Source organism: Globicephala melas, chromosome 6, assembly GCF_963455315.2.
Source record: "Globicephala melas chromosome 6, mGloMel1.2, whole genome shotgun sequence".
NCBI classification, from domain to species: domain Eukaryota; kingdom Metazoa; phylum Chordata; class Mammalia; order Artiodactyla; family Delphinidae; genus Globicephala; species Globicephala melas.
Window position 1 is genome coordinate 6,975,923 of NC_083319.1, and position 21,405 is coordinate 6,997,327.

General features: G+C 57.5%; 1 protein-coding gene and 1 long non-coding RNA gene across 2 annotated transcripts in view; both read right to left on the bottom strand.

Moving 5' to 3' along the window:
* NTMT1 (N-terminal Xaa-Pro-Lys N-methyltransferase 1) overlaps nt 1–1,508 on the bottom strand; it is a 28,906-nt gene extending 27,398 nt beyond the window's left edge. The window contains exons 1-2 of the mRNA XM_060300318.2: nt 1,415–1,508; nt 445–544 (exon numbers count right to left, since the gene is read on the bottom strand). The gene's annotated coding sequence lies outside the window, so the exon portion shown is untranslated. The remainder of the gene's footprint in view (nt 1–444; nt 545–1,414) is intronic.
* Nucleotides 1,509–11,622: 10,114 nt separating this feature from the next.
* LOC115843005 (uncharacterized) lies at nt 11,623–14,293 on the bottom strand. The gene is made up of 4 exons (XR_009564163.1): nt 14,189–14,293; nt 13,947–14,015; nt 12,832–12,950; nt 11,623–11,703 (listed from the first exon to the last, which is right to left on the bottom strand). It is a non-coding gene; the product is annotated as an uncharacterized lncRNA (long non-coding RNA).
* Nucleotides 14,294–21,405: the final 7,112 nt, after the last annotated feature.

Consider the following 21,405-nt stretch of genomic DNA (forward strand, 5'->3'; position numbering starts at 1 on the left):
TCTCTGGTGCTCCCTGTGGGTTTCTGGCAAGGATCACACTCATTTCACAGTACGTGACTTCCTTGATTATCTGATTTTCCAGGGAGGAATTCTAAATCTCTGGGTTGGGGTGGCATCTGCCTGATACCCGGGCACCCATCCCATCCCCCCAGACTGAGTGCACCTGACATCCTGGGGAGGCCCATTAAAACCGCCCTCTCTTGGCAGATAAGGCCCTGCACAGAGAAGAACTTCCAGGCTCCGCAACTGTGTACTGTTTGACCCGTGAGGTGGGGGATGGTGGTGGTGACACCACTGCTCTCTGTGGCCAACGCTATCAGATCAGGCACCGCGGCTCAGTGTGGGTTCAAATTTTGACTTGGTCATTTCCCGTGAGACTGAGGCCCACCCTTCACTCCTCTGTGCCTCAGTCCCTTAGCTATATAATGGGCATAATAACAGTACCTCCAACTGGGGTTCTTGTGTTGACTGAGATGGTTCCCTGCCTGGGCTCTGGGGAGCCCTGCCCTTCTCATCCCAGAGGCAGCAGCTAAGCTTCAAATCTCTGGAGAAAAAAACAAAACCACACAACAAACAAACAAACAAACCCAGGTCAATACCCAGCTCTGCTACTTAGCCGGCTGTGTGACCTCCTAATGCCAAGGTTTTCCCATCTGTAAAATGGGGGTGATAAGTATAGCTACCTCTTAGGGTGGCTTAAGGTGAGCCCTAGCTCCCTGCTCGGATCTCAGTAATCCAGACATCAGGGAATCTGCCCAGAATCTTCCCGGTGCTAGGGCTTCCTGGGCAGGGAGGAGGGTAGCTGCGGAAGCCGAAGCACAGAGAAGGCAGCGACAGGCCCGAGGTCACACAGCCCGACCAGGATGGAGGCTCTGTCCCCGCTGGGCCCAGCAGCGCAGCCTCGCGGCCCCCGCAGCCCCTACCTTCCCTGACTGCCAGGCCCTGTAGGGACATGCCCTGCAGGGACGTGCAGGGCCTCCCGGAGGGCGCGCCGGCCGAGCCGCGGGATGAAAGGGGAATCCGCCCAAACCTGCCTCCCTCCCGGCTCGCCCGCCACTCGCGCCACCGGATCAGGCCGGGGCGGCGGGCTTTGATGTCGGCGGAGTAGCAGCGGCCCCCGCGCCCGGCCAGCTCGGAGCCTCCGGGAGGCCGACTTGAAAGGGCAGCGGCGGGTCCAGCCTTCCCGGACCTCCCGGAGGAGGGGAGGAGGCGGGGGAGGGGGTGTGGAACGTCCAAGCCCCGCCCATGGAGCTAAGAAGAGGGTTGTCCTCGGCGTTCAAGGCCCCGCCGGCGGGTACCATGCCAGGATGCTCCCACTAAGCCCCTGGGCCAGACAATAACTGTGGTTCCCAGATATTGCCCTATCTCGGGCCCTAGCATATGCTGTTCCTCCTGCCTGAAAAGCCCTTCTCACCTTTTCCTTCCAGGCCTCAGGGTCAGCTCTTGGGTTGGAGCTTTATCTCTTCTTGTGAGCCTTCCTCGGAGCCGCTCCCCAGCCCTGCCAGGTGCCCTCCTCCCGGTCCGCTGCCGCAGCGCACCCCGTGGCAGCCCACGCTCTGGTAACCGCACCCCCCCCCCCACATCCTGATCAGCTGTGGGTTCGCACTTGGGAAACAGGGAAAAGGAATCTTTCAATAACAACAGCCATAATAATAAGCCTTAGGGGCAGCCAGTCTGGTGCGGGGAGGTGGAGGGCGCTGAGAGAATTCCAGGCTCCCGGTACACCGTATCCTCCAATTACAAAGCTGGGTGGCCTTTCTCCCCACCTCCAGCCCGGGCCTTGCCCTCACTGCAGAGGGGCTCAACCACGGACAGCTTGCAGAAAGCCCCAGCCTCCTGACTCCCTGCCCCAGTGTCCCATGATGCCTCCTTGAACCCTCTCCTCTGCCCACCCAGCTGACTTCCCGCGCCTGTCCCAGCGCCCCAGAGTGGCAGGCTGGGGACAGAGTTCTGGTTCCAAGTTGCAGATGGGGACACTGAGGCCCACAAAAGGGTCAGGTCCCAGAGCTTGGGGGACAGAGCTGGCAGTGCTAGGCCTCAGGAAAGAGAGGGAGCCCCTCAGGCTAGATTCAAACCTAGGACTCCATCCAACCAAGGCCTCCTGGGTCCAGGCACCATCCTTTTGTGGAGGGGGTGGGGCTTTCATATACTAAATACAGGAACAAACTGGCCACAAGCCTCAAGACAGCTTTCGGTGTTCTGTCTCAGGAACTGGTGTTTAGATGCATGCACGGCACCATATAACTGGCTGTGTGTGCACACAAGTCCAAGGGCAGCTCTGAAAGGGCCCTCCGGTGCTTCCCCAGGAGGGGGGGGGCGTGGTTAGGCGGGGTGTGGAGGTGGATGTGAGGCCAGGTGGGCCAAACCAGATGCCAGCTTCAGCCTCCGCTCCAGCTCCAGCTTTCTGCCTCCCCAGGGGACTGGGAATTCTGTCTGCAGCTCCCCCCCACCTCTCCTGCTGCTCCCACCCCCATCCCACGGTCTGTTGTCTCCTGGGTTAAGCTGGCAGGGGGGAGAAGGGAGAGAGAATGGAGGGCTCACTCCGGGGGCAGGAGACCTGACTCCCGCCTGGGCCAAGCCTCTCCGCCTGTTTTCTCATCTTTCCTGGAAGTTTGGACTAATTCTCCTACTTCCTCCCTTTAATAAGTGTTTGCTGAGCGCTTACTCTGGGCCAGCCCTGTGCTAAGGGCTGTGGATGCCTCTGTGGACAGGATCGATTCATCACTTAGTGGGGGGAACAGACACGAATCAAATAGATCCATAAATACAGGCTATGATGGTAGAACTACAGGCGGTTCAGAGAAAAGGCTCTTCCAGACATCAGGAAGGCTTCCTGCAGGAAGTGGCAAGGATGAATTGAAAGCAAAGGCCAGGGCAGGTGAGAGTAAGTGGTGGCAATGGCAGAGGGCACAGTGGGTGGGCTGGATTTTGTGAGTGTGAGAGAGGGGACTCACGGCAGGAGGGAAGAGCAGGGTGGTGCGGCAGAGGCCAGGGGACAGCAAGGGGTCTGGGTAGGGTCCTGGTTCAGCAGGGCCTTGCTGGACCTGGGAACCCACAGAATCCAGCCCAGAAGGTCCCCACTGCCCGGGTGAGGGAACGCAATGGGTGTGACCAAAAGAAGCAGGAGGGATTAAATTGGGGTTAGAAGACAATCCCAGCCTGTATTTCAGACCCCACCTAGAATGGACTGGCCAACGGAGAAACCAGAAGCTAGGCTCTGAGGAGGTATGATGGGTGGGGCTGGCTCTACTTGCATGGCAAGTAGAAAGGGCGTGTGATCCGCGCTCCTAGAAGAACTTTTCTTCCCCTAGGCACGTGGGCTCTTCGTACTGTGGCGTGTGGGCTCTTTAGTTTGCGGCCTGCGGGCTCTCTGGTTGAGGCCTGCGGGCTGTCTGATTGACGGGCGCCAGTTCAGTAGCTGTGGCGCGCAAGCTCAGTAGTTGTGGCGTGCGGGCTTAGTTGCCCCATGGCATATGGGGTCTTAGTTCCCCAACCAAGGATCGAATCCGAGTCCCCTGCATTGGAAGGCGGATTCCTTACCACTGGACCACCAGGGAAGTCCCCCCTCAGGACCCAATCTAAATATTCCCTCTACTGTGAAGACTTCCAGAACACACCTCCACCCTCTGCCTCTGTCCCCTCTATGATGTCATGCACGGTTCACCCATGTGTTTTAAACAGCCATCTTTCATTGGACCCCTACTATGTGCCAGGTGCTTGCTGAACGCTTTGACTCAGAGAGAGAAATAGCTCGCCCGGGTGCCACAGATGGGAAGAGGCAGGACCAGGCTAGGGGCCCAGGACCACCAGACTCCACCCCAGCCTTGTGCTCCTGGAAGGGTGGGGTCCATCTTCATCCCTTTACCTCTCCTCTCCTCCCACCTCAGATCTCAGCTCAGCTGTCCTCCTCCCGAGGTCCTCCGTGGACTGTCCTCCCAGAGTCAGTCAGTGCCTCTTCCACCCCCATGCTGTTCTCCATTCCCTCGTTTCACTTCCTTCATAGCTCTTGTCACAACTGCAATTATTTCCTTCGTTTACATGGTTGTGGATCCTCCACAAGTCTCAAGTCAACTGAAGTCCCCGCGAGGCAGGGACTGTATGCCTTCCTCACTGCTGCATCTCTGTGTTAAAAAGGATTTGGTTGTGGGCTTCCCTGGTGGCGCAGTGGTTGAGAGTCCGCCTGCCGATGCAGGGGACATGGGTTCGTTCCCCGGTCCGGGAAGATCCCACATGCCGCGGAGCGGCTGGGCCCGTGAGCCATGGCCGCTGAGCCTGCGCGTCTGGAGCCTGTGCTCCGCAACGGGAGAGGCCACAACAGTGAGAGGCTCGCATACCGCAAAAAAAAAAGATTTGTTTGTGCTTCACACAGGGCAGACTTCAAATAGTAGTGGTTTAAGCAAGAAAAGTTTCTATTCTTTGCTGAAATAGATACAGGCAGTCAGGGCTGGTATGAGAGTCCATGGCCACTGGGGACCCGGGCTCCTACTGTCTTGTTGCCCTGCCGTCCTCGACACACAGCTGCAACCTCGCAGTGCACAATGGCTGCTCCAGTTCCAGGCTCCATGCTCACATTCTAATCCCGGAAAGGAGAAAAAAGGGAGAAGGTGTCACCCCTGTCCTTTAAGGAGGCTCCCAGGGAGTGAGCCCCAGCACTTCTGCCAACATCCCATTGGTCAGAACTTGGTCACATGGCCACATCTAGCTGCAAGGGAAGGTGGGAAATGTAGTCTCTAGGCCAGGCAGTTCTATGTCTAGCTAAGAATGGGGGGTGCTATTCGGTTTTTTGTTTGTTTGTTTTTAAAATTTATTTTATTTTTGGCTGCGTTGGGTTTTCATTGCTGCGCGCGGGCTTTCTCTAGTTGCCGCGAGCAGGGGCTACCCTTTGTCGTGGTGCGTGGGCTTCTCATTGCAGTGGCTTCTCTTGTTGTGGAGCATGGGATCTAGGCGTGCGGGCTTCAGTAGCTGCGGCACGCGGGCTCAGTAGTTGTGGCTGGCGGCTCTAGAGCGCAGGCTCAGTAGTTGTGGTGCACGGGCTTAGTTGCTCCGTGACATGTGGGATCTTCCTGGACCAGGGCTCGAACCCGTGTCCCCTGCATTGGCAGGCGGATTCTTAACCACTGCGCCACCAGCGAAGCTCAGGGGTGCTATTCTTATGGTTGAAGAGAAAAGAGACCTAGCAGCCTGTGTCAACAGTTCTCATCTCCTGGCTTATAACAATAATAATAATGATAATAATAACAGCTGACGTGTATTTATTACGTTACTTTGCAGTCGTTCATTTAATCCTCACAGTAACCCTCAAGGTAGGGAAACTGAGGAACAGTATTAGTCAAATCACCTGCCCAAGGCCACCTGGCTGGTAAGTGGTGGAGCTGGGATGCGAACCTAGGGCCTTCTAGCTCTAGAGCTGATATGTCTCTACTTCTCTGCAGTGCCTGATAAATTGCTGCACAATGAACTACTGACCTGACTGAATTTGCTCATCTCCATGTGCCCCATAAATGCACTGGGCACCCCCTCAGTGTGGGTTCCCCCCTTGGGCTGGCTCAGGGTCTGGGCTGTGGCCTCCAGGACTGAGCCCGGCCTGATGCAAGGGGGCTCAGCGAGGCCAGCTCCTGAACAGGGCAAGGGGGTTTACCACTTGGAGGGGACGGAGGGGCAGGGCGGCTGTGATGGAGGGTTCCAGAGAACCAAGGGGGAGGGGCGACGTGGAGGCAGCCTCTGGCCTCCTTCACAAACTGGGACTGAATCAGTGTGAAGAGATCTTTCCAGGGCAGTGTGGACGCTGGGGTGGCCCTGCCCCAGCTTCTGGCTCCTGGGGTGTCCTGATCCTGGGGGAGCACGCAGGTGAGCCCGGGGATGTGGTCTCACCAGCGTTTCTCTGACGCCTCCCCTGGGTGGCGGCTGCCTCCCTGTGGAGTGTCTTGCCAAGGAGCTCTTCCTGGGGACATCTTCCTACTTCATCCATCCGGGTGTGGTGCAGAGAGAGGAGGCCTGGAAGGGCCAGTCTCCAGCCTTGAGGCTCCATCCCTCGGGGAGAGAGGCCCAGACGACCAGAGAGCCCCGTTGTCTCTCCGCCCAGCACCACCTGGACACCCGTCGCCCATCTGCTGGGCCTCCTGCCCGATTCCGCAAAGCTCTTCCTTCTGGCTCACGGCAGAGGTCAGCTGAGTGCAGGAGGGCAGCCGCTCCGCTGTGTGTCACCTTCTCTCCAGGATCCAGGTGGAGACATAGCTGTTTTCGTGGTAAGCCAGGGCCCCTGTCTACGTTGCAGGTTTGAACTGTTCTTAATACGCAGTACGTGCTCAACCAGTTGCCCTGAATCCCCACACAACCCAGGAAGAGGGCTCCACGATTATCTCCATCTTCCCAATGGGCCCCTGGGGCTCAGAGAGGGGGTGAGACTCCCCATGGGTGGCCCAGCAGGGACATGGCAGAGTAGGGACTCCCTGCTCCAAGCTCCCTGGAGTGCCCTTGGTTCCAGGTCCTGGAGCCCCCAGGAGAGGTCCAGAGTCTGGTGGGGCCCAGCTAACTGGCTGCTGGCATTGTTTCCCCAAAGTGGAAGATGCCAATCAGGCCTAGGGGAATTCATACAGGACTTACGGGTCCCCACCAGCTCGAACTGCAACTCCTCCTTGGCCAGCTCTTACCTCTGGCAAGGGAGAGGCAGACCTCAAGTTGGGAACCAGAGAGCCGAAGACCTCAGGAGCATCTTGACTCCTTCCCAGGAAGCCTGGAAGGGGCTCCCTGTCTTCTAGGCAGCAGTGGTGGGCCCCGTGCCTATCCTGGGCAGTGTGTAAAGGCTGGGGGAGGAGGACGTGGGAGGAGCACTGCCGAGCCCTCCAGGGGCTTACAGTCAGGCTAGGCGGGTGGGCCCATTGTAATCACGAGAGGCAGGAAGCTCAGAGTCAGAGAGATTGGAAGGTGCTGTGCTGCTGGCTTTGAAGGAGGATGGGGCCACAGCCAAGGAAAGTGGGCAGCCTCTAGAAGCTGGAAGAAGAAAAATTCTCCCTAGACCCGCAGAAGGAACACAGCCGTACTGACACCTGGACTTGGGGCTTCTGACCCCCGGACCATGAGAGAATACGTTTGGGTTAAGCCACTAAACTTGCGGTTATTTTTTGCAGCAGCTACGGCAAACCCGTACGGGGGTGTGGCGCCAGCTCTTCTCCCAGGTCTTAGCCAGCCCTGCTGTTCTAGAAAGAACAGAAGTAACATGCAGCGATGCAAATGATTAAGGGGCAGAGGTGGGAGCTTTCTGAGATCATGGGGTCACAGAGGAGTCCTTGTCTGGGACTTTCCATCTGTATTTTCTCCAGGAAACAAAACTAGCCCGTTTGACTGCCGAGCCTGGGGCTGCCGGGGGGCCTGAGAGGTGAGCAGGAGAAACAGGAGAATGTGCTTCCGAAGCAGAGCTGTGGCGCCCCTCTGGGCTGCTGTCCGCCGCTGCCTCCCTTCACCAGGAGGCCTCAGAGCCCAGGGGTCACAAGCTTAGCCTGGAGACCGGAGCCCGGGCGCTGCTTCTCCGCTGTGCTGAGCTGTCACGTGAGTCTCTGGACAGGTCCCCCCACCTCTCCGAGCCTCAGTTTTCTCTTGGGTAAAATGCAGACAATTGGTAGGACTTAGCTGCAGGGCCCAACTGGATGCCATGTGTGTGAAGAGCTCAGCACAGGGCCAGGCACACAGGTGTATCCCTGCGTGTGTCCGGGTGGGCAGGCATGTGTGTACAGGTGCTTGTGGACAGGTGTGCATGTGCAGGTCTGCGTGTGCCAGGACCTGTGTGCAGATACGTATGCAGTCTGGATGAGTATTCTGAAATTCACCTTTGACCTGTCACCGCCCAGCTCACAGCCCCCTGTTGGCCCAGGGAGAAGTTCACCTCTTCACCATGGCCTCCAGGACCCAGCACCATCTAGCACCTGCAGCCTCTCCACCTCCCCAACTGCCCAGCTTGCACCCTAAGATCCAGCCCTGCCTGCTTCCACTCCGTTCCTTAGGTGGGTCACATTCCCGTGGGAGTCCAGGCCTTCGCCCATGCTCTTCCCTCTGTCTGGAACACTTTTCCCTTTTCCTCCTCACTGACTAGCTCCTACTCAGTCTTTGGGTCTTGGAAAGGTTACCTCCTCCAGGTAGCCTTCCCTGACTGCTACCCCCACTGGGATGATTGCCCTTTGACCTCACAGCAACGCCCTCCCATGTGCTCCCCTGGTCTCAGCACTAACCGCAGGGTAGGATAATCGCTTGTGAGCGTCCTTCCTCCTTCTGAGGTCCTGTTCTGAGGGCAGAAACCTAGACTGCCTTGTTCTCCCCTGTCACCAGCACCCAGCATGGGGTCTAGCCCAGAGCAGGTGCTCAGAACTCTGTGGAATGAATGAATGAACGAGTGAATGCACAGGTGTGGGTACATGAGCGAGGAGGCTGTGATCACACGCGTGTGCACGTGCACGCTTGCTCAATGCAGGAGGGGTGTGTAGCCCGTATGTTCCTGCAGGTAGTGATGGGGGACAGTGGTGGAGTCAAGACTGTGCCCCGGAGGGCGGCTGGAGCAGGGGGAGGCGAGAGCGCTCCACTCCCCACTCTGGTCCCCTCTCCCCTGCGCAGACCGTGGACTCAGGGAGGCTGCTTTACTGTTGGAGGGGGAGGAGAGAGTGGGAGAAGGAAGGAGGATGCCTGCAGCCTTCAGCGCTGACACATTCTGCTCCTTCCTTCCTCCCTGACCTCCCCATGACCTCCATCCTCCAGCCTGGGCTCCTCCACTGAATGGGGAAGGGGCAGAGACCTCCCAGTGTCCCAAAGGGACACCAAGCCAGGCACCACTTCTCCAGGCAGCCCCCCCCCGCATCCCCCCAGCTCTGGCCGGGGTCCTGGGTCCTGCGGAGGACCTGATCAGGCCAGGAGGAGGGCAAGCTGGGGTGCAGTGGCCGGGTGAGGGGTGGCCTGGCCCCTCCCTCATCCATGGGTGAGGCAGGTCATGTCACCTCTCTGACTTTTAATCCTGTCATCTGTAAAATGGTACCACAGCACTCCCTTGCAGTGTTGTAGCAATTAATAAGATCATGTTTATAGAAGGTTTGACGCAGTGTCTGGGGATGGAGAATGCTCGTGAGTATAATTTTTTTTTTTTTTTTTTTTTTGCGGTACGCGGGCCTCTCACTGTTGTGGCCTCTCCCGTTGCAGAGCACAGGCTCCGGACGCACAGGCTCAGCGGCCATGGCTCACGGGCCCAGCCGCTCCGCGGCATGTGGGATCTTCCCGGACCGGGGCACGAACCTGTGTCCCCTGCATAGGCAGGCGGACTCTCAACCACTGCGCCACCAGGGAAGCCCTCGTGAGTATAATTTTGTCAATATCGTTATCGCCCCCCCTCCTCCCCAGTAGCCATCCTGCCCTGAGAACCATGCAGGTTTGGCCTCAGTGCACCCTGGGACCGTAAGACAGCTCTGTCTTGCTCTTACTTTTGTCCCCAGCCTCTTGCACAGTGTCTGGCACCGAGCAATTGCTCAAAAAATGTACATTAAATGAATGAACCAGCAGAATCATGTGGATTTCAAGCACTTCCTCTCTCCAGGCCTCAGTGTCCTCGTGTGTAAAACTGTGTGTCCACAAACTAAGAATCTTTGAGGTCCCTCCCAGCTTGAAATCAGGACTGGATTTTTTTTTTCATTTTTATCGGGGTGTAGTTAATTTAAAATGTGGTGTCAGTTTCAGGTGAGGACTGGATATTATTATCGCTGCTGTGCTGAGTTTTGCGTCTTTTTTTTTTTTTTTTTTTTTTAATATTCATGCCAGCTAACACAACCCCAGGTCGTCTCCCCCGGACACACTGCCGACCTGCCTTGACCCCATTCTCCATCATGGAGAGCTGGTGCAGGGGTCTCAGAACACAAATGTCTGCCACAGAAAGACAAGAGTCTAACGTGCTCACAGGGCCCCACATGTCCTAGCCCTTGGGAGTTTTTCCAGCCTCATCTGAAGCCTCCACCAGCTCCACTCCACAGGCCTTCTCTCTGCCCCTTCTCCCCGTGGCCCTCCCTGCGGCCCTCCCTGCACAGGTCCTGTGAACGACACATGCTACTCCCTCAAGCTGCCATGCCGTTCCCTCCCTCTTTAGCTAGGCGACTGCCACTCAGTCTTCAGATCTCCACTCTAGGGCCCCGCCCTCTGGGAAGCCCTCCCTAACCTCTCCTGAGACTGGGTCAAACCACCCCATTACTGACTGCCTTTCTCTCCCAGCATCTGTTCTGATCAGAAAGTTCATTGTGTGTGTTTCCCCCACTAGACCACGTGCTCTTGGAGGTCAGCCCTGGTCGGCCTCTCCCTTCCATTGCTACAACACAGCTAAGAGCCTGGCACACAGGAGGTGCTTGACAACGGTGGACCACTGCCAGCATCCCCCGCCACCCCCCGAGTGGGAGTCTCTGAGGGTCTCTGCATAGCACCCTCATGGCCCAGCGTCAGGCGGCCACATGATAATGAGTGTGGACAGGGTGGAGGTTCATGCTTGTCCTTGGGGGAGTGGAACACCCACAGGGGGAGGATCAGGGCAGTGGCAGGGAGGGGCATGACCTCCGGGTGCACATGCCCAGTCCCTGCCCTCTGCCCTGCATCATAACCTACTCTCAGGGAAAGTCCCGTGTCGTAGCCACAACATTTTGGAATTAATCCCATTCTTTGAGTTTGGCCTCTGCTGGAGAGAGCTCGGTCCTGAGACTTGGGATGAATTCCAGCCCCACCTCTCATTGCTGTGCATCCTTAGGCAGAGCCATATCCCTCTCTGGGCCTCAGTTCCTCATATAGAAAATGGAGACAATAGTAGTCCCTGCTGCAGGGGGTAGGAGTTAGTGAGGTGCTCTGTGCACAGTGCCCAGCTAGGACAGGAGGGTGCTCACTGCAGAACTGGGACACAGGGAGTAAGGGAGGTGCGGTCTTCAGGGGGCACCCCCAAAGCCACTCTGTGGCTGGTCTGCAGCAGGCATGAGGGAAGGTGGTAGAAAGAGCCTGAGTGCTTAGGTGAGCTCAGAGCGCACGTGAGAGTGTGTGTGTGTGTGTGTGTGTGTGTGTGTGTGTTTGTGTGTGTGTGTGTGTGTGTGTGTGTAACACTGCTGGAGAACAGACTTCAGAGGAAAGGCGGGAGGGAATGAGCTGGCAAACTTAGTGCTGCAGCAACAGCAGAGCCAGAGGCCCAGAGGCGGGGAGCTGGAGGGAGCTTCCCAAGGCCAATACAGTCAAGGCTGGAGAAGGAGGCGCAGGCCTGGATAGAGGGAGGGGCTTCCCAGACGTGGGAGGGGAGACTGGGCCAGCTGCGGTTTGAAGACTTGCTGGGTTCCTAGTATCCCTAGTGTGGAGGGCTTGCACTCTGCCGCCCAAAGACCCCTGTTTGCATTTGGGCTCTGCTACTCACCAGCTGTGTGACCCTGAGCGAGTCCTTTGCCTCTCAAAGCCTCTGTTTCTTTGGTTGTAAGATGGGTCGATAATAGAATATACCTGTGTATTGGTTTCCCAGGGCTGACATAACAAAGTGCCACAGACCGGATGGCTTAAACAACAGAAATTTATTTTCTTCCATCCTGGAGGCTGGAAACCCATGACCAAGGTATAGGCAGAGTTGGTTTCTTCTCCCTCCTTGGCTTGTAGACGGCCATCTTCTTGCTGTGTCTTCATGTGATCCTTCCTCTGTGCGTGTCTGTGTCCCAATCTCCTCTTCTTAGAAGGACACCAGTCATATTGGATTAGGGCCCATCCTGATGACCTCATTTTAACTTAATTACCTCTTTAAAGACCCTGTGTCCAAATATAGTCACATCTAAGGTACTGGGGGTTAGGACTTCAACCTACTAATTCCACGGGGAGGGGTTAGGGACATAATTCTGCCCATAACACCTGTTTGGTCTGGGCTCCCTGAAAGCAGGCTAAAATAAAGGCTGAGGTACACGTAGTTTGTTTGGGAGTACAGTTGCAGGGGCAAGAGTGAGGGACGGGGAGAGGGGAGAGGGAAACAGGAGAGGAAAGAGAACCAATAGAAATGTGCATTCCTGAGTTCACCATTAAGGCAACCTGGGTGCCCAGGCCCCCAGGGCTGTCCGAGATTCCTTATGAAATGCATCTTGGGACCATCTGCCTGGGGGAAGCAAGGGGGAAGGGGGAGGCACCCCATAGCTCCGTCTCCCTTGGATCAAGGGTTGGCCTGAATGGTGTTACAGCTGATCTCTGAGCGGGTTCCTGATGGGGAGAGGGACATCCCATATGGGGCATCAGTGAACTCCCAGGGCAGGAAGAGAGATGCCACTCAGGGTGAGGCACTGTTGGCCTGCAGCTGTCTGGCCAGACCCTGCGGGGGCTGTTTATTCACCGCCACTGGGCGTGGATTAAGAGGCAAAGCCAAGACGTTGGAAGTAGCGCAGGGAAGGTATTCGATACAGTCCATGCATTGCAGGACTCAGCTCTGCCCCTGCCCTGCACTGGGCCCGGCCCATGAGAGTCCCCTTAAAGGAGCTGGCCACCCACAGTCCCTGCAGACTTGACACAAGCCTGTTAATGAAGCAAACTATTGCCCCCGCAGCTGGATCTGGGGTAGCTGACCCACCCCTGAACGGTAACTCCTGTCTCGGCCTGCTGGTCCCTGGCATGAGGCTTCCAAAGTGGTCAGATGGCAGTCACAGCTTTGAGTTCAGCGGGACCCATTCTGTGCCGGGTGGAGCCCTCCCTCCACTTCCTGTTCCCTCCCTCCACTTCCTGTTCCCTCCCTCCACTTCCTGTTCCCTTCCTCCACTTCCTGTTCCCTCCCTCCAGCTCTCCCACCCCCACCCCCACCCAGTCCCAGGGAACCGGTACCTCTTCTCTGACAAAATCTCAGGCTGCAGGGAGGAGAAGTACAAATCTACAAGTGAGGCACTGGAGTGATGGAGGCGGGCACAATCCTATTTCCACAGCTTGTTCCTGGACCGTGTGTCCTAGTTTTGGGGGTCACAGTACCATTGATTAGCTGTGGGTTCTGGACACAGGGTGTCGCACGAGCTGGCTGCCCCAGCGTTCCGTCAGGCCCATCGCTCCAGGGTCAGACGAGTGGCTACCGTGCTTGCACACCCACGGTGCTCTTTCCTTGCCATAAAGTAGGGCCCTTGGTCCAAGGCCCAGGGGGACGGGATCCCATGTCTCCAGATCAAGAATTCTGTAAGGCCTTGGATGTCATCTGCCATGGTGCTCTGAGAGATGGGATGGACTGAATATACATCTCCCTGAAAAGGGAGGCTTGGTCTCACTGTGGAGGCTGAAGTTGCCCTGGATGGCCTCCCAGGGCATCAGCCACCATGGGGTGTGGGCAAAGGGGCAGCTGCTAGGCTGACCCACACAGGCCCTTTCTGAGATGACTGGCGGACAAAGCCACCAGTTGAGAGACAGGGCAAGGGGACTCTGAACGCTGTAGCCTGGTTTCTGCCTGGGATCCTCAGATCCTTCCTGATAGGCAGTCATTCCTCCCAGACTCGGGACAGGCGGACAGGGCACTGGGTCAGGCACAGCCTCCTGGCCGTGGGACCCTGGGTGGGTCCTGGTCTCCGATCCCTCATCTGGCCTTAGGGGAACTGAGGGACTGAACATGATGCTGGGAGCCAGACCCTTGACGTGGCTGTTGTTAGTCCAGCCGAGGCACAGAGGGGCACCCAGGGGACATCAGTCCTACATTGACTCCCAGTCCAATGCTCCTTCGACCACTCCTCAAGAGAAAGCGTGGGGGTCATGGGGGGAGGGAGAGGATGGGAGAGGCAGGACCTTATGCCCACTCCCCTCCATACTGCCCCGCACATAGTAGGTGCTTCTAAGTGTGTGCTGAATGACTGAATGACTGTCTGGGTGGGTGGATGGAGGGACAAACAAACAGGTGGGTGCGGCCTAGCTCCGTTTGTTCCAAATCCCAGCCACCCAGTCCAGCCCTTCCCTCCCCTGCTAACCTCATTCGGTTGCTAGCAGGCTCGAGCTTTCATTTCTGCCGAGTCACTGCTCTCAACCCCGTGATGGGTCTGGGTGTGCCAGGAATCCGGAGGGAAGGAGACAGACAGAACCTTAGAACTTCACCACTAACTCCATTTTCGAGATGAGGAAACTGAGGCAGGGGGAATGTCCTGAGGTTTGTTCAGCCCCAGAACAGCCCACCTCCCCAGCAGCCAAGGGCCCCGCCCCCTGCCTGACTCACCCAGCATCACGCAGAAGCCTTAGGACTCCTCTGTCAGATTTGGGTAACTGGTTTGGAGGGGAGGTGGGGCGGAGGGAGTCTGGTCAGCAGATTGGGTTCCCTGAGTCATTCCGAGTCATTCCCAGTCCTCCCGAAGATGTCCTAACACAACCCATGTTGCTCCAAGGAAGCTCCCAGCCCCCCTCTGACCCAGCCTCTGGGCTGCCCGCACCCCTCCCTACCCTCGTGAGTCTCTCCTCTCTTCTCTCTTCTTCTCTGGCCCTTCTCACCCTTCTGCAGGGTCTGGAGCCAAGACCCAGGAGCCCACCTCTGACCCCCACATGTACTGTGGCCTTGGGCAGGCCTCTGCCCCTCTCTGAGCCTCCGTGGCCCAGCTGGGGCGGCTGGCTACCTGAGTCCCGTCCGACCTTTAACTTCCAGGCCTCCTGGCCATTGGAGCTCTGTCCTCCCTTCTCCGTCTGCACACCCCCCTTCTCTCTAGACACCCCCCCATCTCGCCTTCTCCCCGCTCTGCTCTCCTTCCTCCTGCCCACCCTTCTCAGAGAATGCCAAGTCTGCAGCTTTCCCTGACCTTGAGCAGACAGCAGGCTGGGAGCTTTGCAAAGGGGGCAGCTCAGAGCTTTGCAAAGGGGCCTCTGGCAATGAAGCCCTGCTCAGTTGGTCCTGGGGGGCTGCACTGCCCTTGCAACCCCTCCTCACACCCTATGCCACACGCCCTAGTTTACTTTTCTCCATGGCTTTTCTCGTCTTCTCACTAGTTACTTCACTTACATGTTTATCGTTCATGCCCTCGTTAGAAGGTCAGTTCCACGAGGGCAGGGACTTTTGTCTGCTTCATCACTGCTCTGTCCTCCAGCCCAGAACAGTACCTGGTGCACAGTAGGTGCTCAGTGAGTGAGTGAAGATTTCCTCCACTCTCTAATGACCACCGCCATTTATGGGGCACGCACTTGCGCACACCCATCTACAACCCTGCGCACTGACGACTATGCCAGCCCCTTTGGGAAGATAGGGAAACTGAGGCTCGGAGAGGAAGAGCCCAAAGGGCAAAACCAGTCCAAGGTCACACAGTGGAAACTGGTAAAGGCCGGATTCGAACCCACGTGTCCAGACCACGGCGCCTGCGCTGTTGGCCCTCCCTCCCAGAAAGGATGGGGGGGCAGGTGCACCGCTGGCCCGCCCAGGGAAAGCCGAGGGGGCGGGGTCAGTCCAGCCCCCAGGTCCTCGGCCACGCCCTTACTTGTGGAACAGAGAAACTGAGGCCCTCCGGTTGCATCGGATACCCTGGAAACCTTCCCAAACTCGAGTCAGTCTGGGAACCGGCCCGCGCTCCCCCCCACCCCCCCGCCCCGGCCCGAGGCGGAGCTTCTCCTGCGCCCACCGGGAGCCGGGGAGGGAGAGAAAAATGAGTTTTCCGGCCGCCCGGTGGCGGTGTCAATTGATCGGGCGCGGGCGGGGGCCGCGCGCGGGCTGGGGGCCTTGCTCGCAGCTGCAGGAGCACAATTATCGGGAAAAAACTGGGGCGGCTGCTGCGGTGAAATTAGTTATCGATCCCACGGCGGGGCCGCGGGGCCGCGCTCTGCGCTGAAGGCTGCAGACCCGGGCAGGGGCCGCCGGGCGGGGTGAGGGGGAGGAGGGGGAGGGGGCGGGCCCTGCCTCCCCTCCCCTCCCCTCTCGTCCTCCCCTCCCCTCCCCTCGGGCGTCCTCCACTTCCTCCTCCCCTCCCCCTCCCCCGCCCGCCCTGCCTCTGTGCTCTCTCCTCGCCCATTCATCCCGCCGCTGTATCGACCCAAGGCCGACCCCGCGCTGACAGGCGCCCCCCCACTACAACCCGCTCTCCCCAGCTTGGCCTCGGCCCCCGTGCTGGCCGCCCCGTCCCGTGGGCCTGGCACCCGGAGCCCCGCTTGGGTGCGGAGAACGCCCCTAATGTGGGCCCTGCCCCTGGAGAGCCCGAGAGCTGGCCGGGGAGGACCAACCCCTGCTCCCAGTTTTTGGAGCCCTGCTGCCTGGGAAAGTGCGTGACCTCAGCCTCAGTTTCCTCTCCCGTATAAACCCGGGCAGTTCCTACGTCTAGCTTGTTGAGAGGATAAAATGGGAGACTTTATGAGGAGTGCCTGGGCTTGTCGCCCAGAACGAAGCGTGTTGGGGGCTTATTTCACGTTTATACCACCATTTCTTACCAGCGACTCTAGGAGATGTGTCATAACCCCATTTTATAGATAAGTAAACTAAGCTCAGAGAGGGGAGGTGCCCTGTCCGCCCCATACAGCCAGCAAATGGCCCCATGACACTAGAACCCAGCTAACAGAGGGGAGATGGGGGGGTCTTCTCAGTGGGTGCTGACATATCAAAAGGCTGGGAGAGTGGTCAGGGAGGAAGCGGGGGTCAGGTCAGGTCCTCCAGGCCCACTTGGCTCAGGGCAGCTCGCCTCTGCAGCCTCCAGGGAGGAGCGAAAGGGGAGGAGTGGGGGAGGCCTCTCCTTTCCCAGTACTAGGCTGGTCCAGGGGAGGCGGTTCCAGGCTGGAAAGTAGGGGATCTGAGCTCTAATCCTGTCCCTCCACTCACCAGTGTGTGACCTTGGGCAAGTCCCTGTCCCTGTCCCAGGCCTTCAACAAAAAGGGGTTTGGACCTTATGTGCCCCCAGGGAGAGGTTGGCAGGGCCAGATCATGGAGGGCTTTGGAGTGTCCCAGCGAAGGGGAGCACAGAAAGGCTTTGAGCGGGGGGATGACAGGGTCAAGTTCGCCCCCACAGCTGGAGTCCTGGCTCCACTCGTGGTCTCTCTGAGCCTCAGTTTCCTCCCCAGTGAAATGGAGATAATGATCTCCACCGCTGTACGGGCTGTGGGCTTTGGACTGGGTCAGCCCTGGGTTCAAGTCTTCCCTTAAAGCTATGGGCCCTTGGGTGCTACCAACAAGTGGCTCAATCAAAGGGGCAGGGTGGCATAGAAACTTGGGGTCTCCGTGCTCCCTCTCCCAAGATTTCCTGGCTCCCCAAATGGGACTCCAGAGGCAGTGCTGAAGGGGAGGTGGGCCCTCCGCTGGCCACAGGGGCCCTGGCCTGAGGCTGAGGAGAGGCAGGGCCGGAGCGCTGGAGGCTGACGGGCTGTTGCTGCCTTTTCTCCCTGTGGGTGGCAGGGACCCCGGAAAAGGGGTCCTGAGCTGAGGGGACGAACTGCCCCCTTGCTGGCTGTGAGGGCAAATAGAAACTTACGGGGGCCTGCGGGGGCCTTAGGTTCTGTAAAAATTGACCTTCATCTGCTCTGGGGAGCTGGATATGTGCTATTATTTTTATTTGGTTGCTGTTTAGTTATACAGGTGGGTTCACTTTGTGAAAATTCTTACAGCTGAACACCTAGCATGTAACTGAGGCCCAGAGAAAATCAGTACCCTGGCCGGGTCCCCCAGCAAGACCTGCCCTCCTGGCTGCAAGGCCATGGGTTTTCTGTGACACCTCCCTCCCTCCTGCCCCATCTGACATTCCACCTGCCCTCAGTATGTGTAGCGGAGGAGAATCAATGGGGAAGGAGGGGAGGAAGAGGAGGGTGGGAGGAAGGAGAAGGAGTGACCATCCTGAAGGCCCCCCTCCCCAGCCACCGGGCCCATCCCAGCCCCACTCACTCACAAGGGACCCCTGGCCACTCCCCAGACTGTCTGTCGCCCTCCTGCCTCTGAGCTGTTGCCCAGGCTGTTTCCCAGTGTTCGGCTCTGCAAACCTCTGGGCACCAGGCCCTGAGCTGGGCTTCAGGGGTGCAGCCGTGAACGAAGGGGCCACAGTCCCTGCCCCCATGGCGCTTTCAGTGTAGCATGAACGTGTTGAACGCCTTTAGTTAGGCTTTTCTAAGCATCCAGGTACGTATGAGGACATATCTGCACGTGCACTTTTGTATGTGTGTATTTGTGCCTTGTGTACCCGGGCATGGCTGTGCACGTGTGCATGCACGTACACATATATAAGCATGAATGGCTCCGTATATGCACAAATGGCTGTGTGTGTGTGCATGTGTACATTTATGTAAACGTGCATCTCTGTGCGTGTTTGTGTGTGCGTCCTGCATGTGCCTGTGTACATCTGCTTGCACTTAGTTTTCAGTGCACATTTGTGTGTGGGGTGAATGTCTCTGTGAATAAGCACATGGAATGGGCACCTCCGTGGATGCACGGAGCTACAGGGATGTGTATGAAATGGTCGTGTGTGCCTGGACATCTGCTCTATGTTTGCATTCAGGGTGCGTCATGTGCGCACGCTGGCATGCATGGGTATGCAGATGCACGTGGTGCAGGTACTCACCTTTGTGGTTTCATGCCTTCCTTGTGTTTGCATATGCCCATGTGTAATTCCTCTACACACATGCCTGTTAGTGTAGGTAGCTCCTCCCAAGCGCATGCACGTTTCCGAGGTTGCTTACGTTTGTGCCTGGGTCTCTGTTCGTCTCCACGCACGTTTGGAACATACACACAGCACCCTGGGTGTGTGTAACCCCACATTCATTAGGGAGCACAGCACGCTCCCAGGGGGAGGAGGGCACTTGTCGGTCTTTCAGCAGAGTGCAAAAGGACAGAGAGACCTGGGCAGGGCTTGCCTGCTACTTACCTGGTAGAAGATTCTGAAGAGGGAGGTAGAAGCTGGCCAGGACGGCCAGCTGCCCCCTGCACCCGGCTTGGGTCCAGGGAAACGGCCTCCTCCCTGCACCCCCCGGGGCCTCTAGGGCTGGCAGGGGCAAGAGACAGCAGGTGGCCCCGCCGAGCAGGCTGAGTCCTCCCCCGGGCCCCTTGCCAAGAGGGGCTCTCCTGAGCCTCTGAGCGTGGAGAGGCAGGCCGCTGCATGCCACGTCCCTGCTTGGGCCTCTCACACCTGCGCCCCAGCCTGTCTGCTCTGAGCATCCTCGGGCTCCAGTGGCAGCTGTGGGGCCCGGCTCCTCCCGACTCTTGCACCATCCCACCTCCCTGGCTTCAAGGCCCAGGTCGGGGCTGGGCCAGAGCTCTCCTCTCAGGAGCTGGAGGCTCCTGTGAAGGCATGCACAAGCGCATCCTTCCTTAAGCTGCCCGCCTGGGTGGGAGTGATGGAGCCCGGTGTGCAGAAAATGAACTTGCTTACGCTCTTTTTCTCTCTCTCCCCATAGGAATCTCTGTGGTTCCTAACCCAAGTCTGTGATGCTCTTCCGCCCACCACAGCTTGCCTCTCCCTGCACCCCCACGCAGCTCCCTCACCCCTTTGTGGTTCCTGCACCCTGGTCCCTGGAATCACCTCCTCACCCCTGGCACAATGCTTCATGCTCAGAAGACTTTGGGGCCTCCCACAGTCCTCCTCTCCAGGCTCAGTGTTCCTCTGGCACCACCAGGACGCCCTGGCCAATATGCTGGTCTCTCCCTTTCTCCATCCTGCTGTTTCCGGGGCCCTTAGCTGGGCCCCTGCACTGTGGTCCACGCTGACCTGGTCATCACTTCCACGGCTGCACTTCTGAGGTCTGAAATTCAGACATCCCTGCCTCCACCCCATCTCCCACCCATCTAGTCCTCACTCTTGCGAGAATATTTTATGCTTGCCACCCTCTTCCAGACCCCTGTGGTCCCAACCCTCCCCAGGACATCTACCACTTTCTGTGCAATATCCTGAGACAGTCCTGCCCTGGGGCCAAGCCAGCCACAGCAGACTTCACCTCTGAGTGACAACATGGCCACTTTAGACCAGTCTCTCAGCAGGGCCAGTCCACCTGGGTACCATGCTCCTTGGTTTCCCTACTCCCTCTCTGCATGTCCCTTCTCAGCTCCCCATGTGGCCCTCGGGCTCTGCCTCTTGATTAACTGATGGTGTGTCCTGGGGTCTGCCCCTGGCCTTCAGCTCTCTCCGGCAGGACCCACCAAGTCCATGGCCTCCTGGACTTCTATCTCCAGTCCATTGCCTTCTGAACGCTAGACCCATCATGCCTGCTGCCCTTGACACCTCCATCTGTGTCCCTAAAGCTGACACAGATCCCACCGTGCCTGCACCCCCTGCAGGCCTCCCCCTCAGAGAATGGTACCCCAGCCATGTCTCCTGGGCCAGAAGCAAGGGCATCACCCTTGTCTGCTCCTCCACTTCCAGTCGGTCACCAGGCATCTGTGCTTGGGGTTCATTGAGCTTCTTGGATACAGGTTTCATTAAATTTGGAAATTTTTCATCCATGATTTCTTCCACTATTTCTTCTGTTCCCCTTCCTCTTTTCCTCTGGGACTCCCCATATATTCGGCTGCTTGGAATTATCCTACAGCTGACTGGTGTTCTTTCCATTTTTTAAAAAAATTCTTTTCTCTCTGTTTCATTTTGGATAGGTTTTATTGCTGTACCTTCAGGTTCATTAACTTTTCTTCTGTCTTGTCTAATCTGCCACAAATCCCATTCAGTGTATTTTTCATCTCAGACATTGTAATTTTCGACTCTTAAAAGTTAATTTGGGGGCTTCCCTGGTGGCGCAGTGGTTGAGAGTCCGCCTGCCGATGCAGGGGACACGGGTTTGTGCCCCGGTCCGGGAAGATCCCACATGCCACGGAGCAGCTGGGCCCGTGAGCCATGGCCACTGAGCCTGCGTGTCCGGAGCCTGTGCTCTGCAACGGGAGAGGCCACAACAGTGAGAGGCCCGCATACCAAAAAAAAAAAGAAAAAGTTAATTTGGATCTTTTTTTTTTTAATTAATTTATTTATTTTTGGCTGTGTTGGGTCTTTGTTGCTGCACGCGGGCTTTCTCTAGTTGCGGCAAGCGCGGGCTACTCTTGGTTGCCGTGCGCGGGCTTCTCATTGCAGTGGCTTCTCTTGTTGCGGAGCACGGGCTCTAGGCGCACAGGCTTCAGTAGTTGTGGCACAATAGTTGTGGGTTCGATAGTTGTGGCTCAATAGTTGTGGCTCACGGGCTCTAGAGCGCAGGCTCAGTAGTTGTGGCGCATGGGCTTAGTTGCTCCGCGGCATGTGAGATCTTCCTGGACCAGGGCTCAAACCCGTGTCCCCTGCATTGGCAGGCGGATTCTTAACCACTGCGCCACCAGGGAAGCCCCTGGATCTTTTTTTATAACTTCATGTCTCTAACATTTCGAAAATATGGAATACAGTTATAAAAACTGTTTTAGAATCCTTCTCTGCTAATTCTAACATCTGTGTCCGTTCTGGGTCAGGTTCAATTGATTGATTATTCTTTTCTTTATGGGTCGTGTTTCCTTGCTTCTTTGCACACCTGGTAATGTTTGGT